Here is a 3,717-nt window from a genome sequence, read left to right as displayed (position 1 = left end):
TTGCTATTTGCTATTCATATCTTTAGAGTACCTTCATATAAGTCAGGTATGGTATGTACTCACTATAAAGCAGATTATAGGTACTTGTCTTTAAAAGAAATTTTTAAAAGAATGGGTCCATTAATTCACTTACTTTTGTGGAAAAAAAAAGATGTGGCTGGTATTTTTCTTTTTTTAGCTGACTCAAATTTCGTTTTAATATATATCTCAACACTATCAAATAACCTCTTAGGTTATTTAACCCAAGAGGCTTAATGAGCAATCATGAAAAAACTTTGACATTACATAAGGAATTCTTAAGTACTATGTAAAAGATGTAGCTTTCCGGAAAGTTTTATCATTTCCAAAGTAAATGTTAGTTGTTCCTAGTGCAACACTGATTAAAAATATTCCTAAATCTACAAAGGATTCTTTCCATTGTTATTTTAGAATCATATTCAATACTTATAATAATTCCAGTTAATTATTATTTCCTTCATTTTGTTTTTATTATAGCATGTTTGCTTAAATTACTGCAAGCAGAAAATAAGCAAGGACTTGTTTTGATCCAAACATTGATGTTTTAAAGGTTGTATATATATTTGTTAAAAAGAACATGTAAAAATTTTAGGAACAAAAGAAAGAAAATACAAAGTTTAACCCATCTTTCCTCTTTGCTACCAGTGCAACTGCTGCTACAGTTTTAAATAGGCTGTTTGTTGTTTAGACATTCAGGAAAATCTAAAAAAATTAAACACACATATACATAGTTGCATAGCAGAACACGAATATTAACTGCAAACAGTAAAGAATGAAAATTAGAAATACTGTCAAATATACAAAGGTTCTAGAATCAATCATTTAAACACATTTCACAAACAGTATTTAAAAAACATTTTTTTCTGTTCTTTTCAGGCAAGGTCTAGATTACTAAAACCAAAATTGAAAAAAGTAATCCTGTAAAAGGCATCATTTCCCCACAATATTTCTTGCTTTTATCTGCAAGCAAACAGTCTGAGATTTTTTAGGATGCTAACTTTTTATTCTGAAATGTGATTCAACATGTCAAGTCACTTTTATTGCCCTCCCTCAAAATGATCTTTCAGAGAAATACTAGAAATTATAAATATTTAAGAGTATTACTACTTCCTCATTTTTAGCCAGGTACTACACTAATAATCAAAAACTCAGAGATGTGAGCTTAAAACTGACTAATCCTTTTCCCAAAATTATTTAAAATTTAATGGCACCACCAAATCACCTAGAATGGAAGTGTTGTCTTTCAGTCTTTCAACTTGCCTCAGGTTGAATAAACTGAGTGGTGTAGAGCAAGCCTCCCCCAGAAATAAGTAGGCAAATTTTAATACAAATTCACACACCAAGTGCTGTAAGTATCCAAATTCAGTTCTTTGAAACAATTTTGCTTCTAACATCAGTAAGAAAACTAAACAATATTATGGTCAACAATGCTCCTTAAATTTTAGAATAACTACATAAAAACATTCTTTTCCCCTTAAAATTATTTCTGACATTATTGACATGCTCAAATTTTAAGGTGAGTTTTTCTGATGTTTGTATGTTCCAAATCTTCATGGAAACCACAAAAAAAGCAGTGAAGTCTCCATGTTTCAGTTAGGAACTCAATCTCCCTGAAAATGCTACTTAACCCAGGCGGCATCATTCACCAATACAGTGGGATTAACAAGGGAACTATTCCACATTGTGTCAAATTATTATCATGGGCCTAGATATCAACAAGACATAAAGGCCCACCTTAAACCCAAATATGTCTGAGCAGTCCGTGTTGTACTGTGGCTACAACTTCATTTTTGTGTCGTTCTATCTTACAAGCAAGCTACATTTCTAGGTTAACAGTTCTACCAAAACTGGATATTAAAATTTATTTTTAATGAGACAATATTGCAAATTATGGTCACCCTTTTTTCACAAAATACTTCAAGTATAAAAAATGAGAATCTTTATAAAAATATAGACACCCCACAAATTGGTAGCTGTCTATAACATTAAACAAAGTAGACTTTTAAGAGTGGCTTCACAAAAGCATATCATTTTCATTATAACCATTGCCTGGTACAGGTAAAACTAACAAATGTTTTTTTAAGCATCATTGCAACATTGCATTCCTGATAAGTAAGCCAAACTGTGAAGGATATATGCCTAAAAATTATCATGGCTTATACTATCAGTGGCCACTGGGTTGGGACTAGTCCAAGACCTTAATTTAGACTTTGACATAGACATAGACTGTGTTCTTGACTGAGATTTGGATATTGGTGTTTCTTTTCCTTGATTCCTTTTCATATCTTGAGCCAGACTTACAATGTGTTTTGGAATCTTCATTAGAGGTGCCTCTAGTTTTGGTGTGAGATGCAGACCTAGAACATGATTTAGCCTTCATTTCTTTCTTGGGCTAGGACTTGTACTATGATCTTGAACTGGATTTAGATCTTGAAAAAGATTAATTTCGGTGTTTGAATCTGTCATTGTCTGCATGGCTTCCGCTATGCCGTGGTCCTACTGTTTCCAGGTCTATAAGATCTTCTATACGTGGAATTAGAAGACTGATTCCTTGATCTTCTTTCATCACTTCTGCTTCTGGAGCCTCTGTGTGTGACATCATCACAGTGTGAAAAACTGTACACATCCCTTTCGTCCTTAGCTTTCACCTGATTTGGTGTCTTCCCATCCTATTGTGCAAAGTGTATTTCAATTTGATGCCTACAAATCCTTTTTCTGTCCAGATTATGTAAATCATCTTTGGCACCACAAACATCTGCAAATTGATCATATGCAAATCCTCTTGGACGGCGAGTGTAGAAATCAAGTGGAATATACACATCAACTATGGGACCACCACAAGCAAATTTGCGCCATAAATCTTCAGATCTGATGTCGTTGGCCACATTCCTGAGAAAGAGACAGGTACTGGGGGGCAGAGGGGGCATGAGTCTCGGCCAGGGGCACTAACAGGCTCCAGCGGCAGATCCTCAGACACACACAGCCAGAGGTCTCCCTGGTATGTTTTCATGTATCCCTGAAGGATATCCAGATCTCTTAGGCAACTGATTATACTTGCCAATTTTGATCAGCTCAACATTCTGCACTTAAGTTTTAGACCAATATTTTGCTTCATTTGTTTCAGAATATCACAGATTTTATGATGAATTGTAATAACAAAACATATGAAAGTCTTTGTGTGTGAATGCTCATCAGTGCCCAAAGCTGGTGTTTTAGTTTGCTAAAAATAATCCCTAATTAAGTAGATGAGACTCAGAAATTCTCTTTATACATAAGTGGTGTAACTTTGGAAGAAAGACAAAAGAGTTAAATTTGCTTAACCTTGTTTCTAACTTTATATTCTGTTATTAAATGCAGGCAGCCATCCACCAGAATGTTTTCTGGAAAGTATGTTTTAAAAAACAAATGTCTTAAATTAGAGTCTATGAAAAGTAGCTTATTCAGTTGAGAGTATCTTACTTAAAAGCTTTGTGAACTTTAGAAAGAAAGCAAAAGCCTGTACTTGCCCTTTATTCTTACTAAGAAAAATATTCTTATAGGAAGCCTCCTATCATGACTCATTTACAGTTTTGCATCCGTGAGAAAGGAAGAAGCAGCTGATGCTGAAATCAGTACTAAATGGGTAAAAGAAATTTATGTTAGAGGCTTGTGTGATATTTCCTTTAGCATGATGAATAATTTGTCATTTCCAGATTTAGT

At 33.8% G+C, this 3,717-nt stretch overlaps 1 pseudogene; it reads right to left on the bottom strand.

The window, feature by feature from the left end:
* Window positions 1–2,157: 2,157 nt before the first annotated feature.
* Window positions 2,158–2,945, bottom strand: LOC103605017 (annotated as a pseudogene).
* Window positions 2,946–3,717: the final 772 nt, after the last annotated feature.

The sequence above is a fragment of the Galeopterus variegatus genome, unplaced genomic scaffold (genome assembly GCF_000696425.1).
Source record: "Galeopterus variegatus unplaced genomic scaffold, G_variegatus-3.0.2 Scaffold5546, whole genome shotgun sequence".
Taxonomy (NCBI): Eukaryota; Metazoa; Chordata; class Mammalia; order Dermoptera; family Cynocephalidae; genus Galeopterus; species Galeopterus variegatus.
This window is presented reverse-complemented; position numbering and strand designations above follow the sequence as displayed.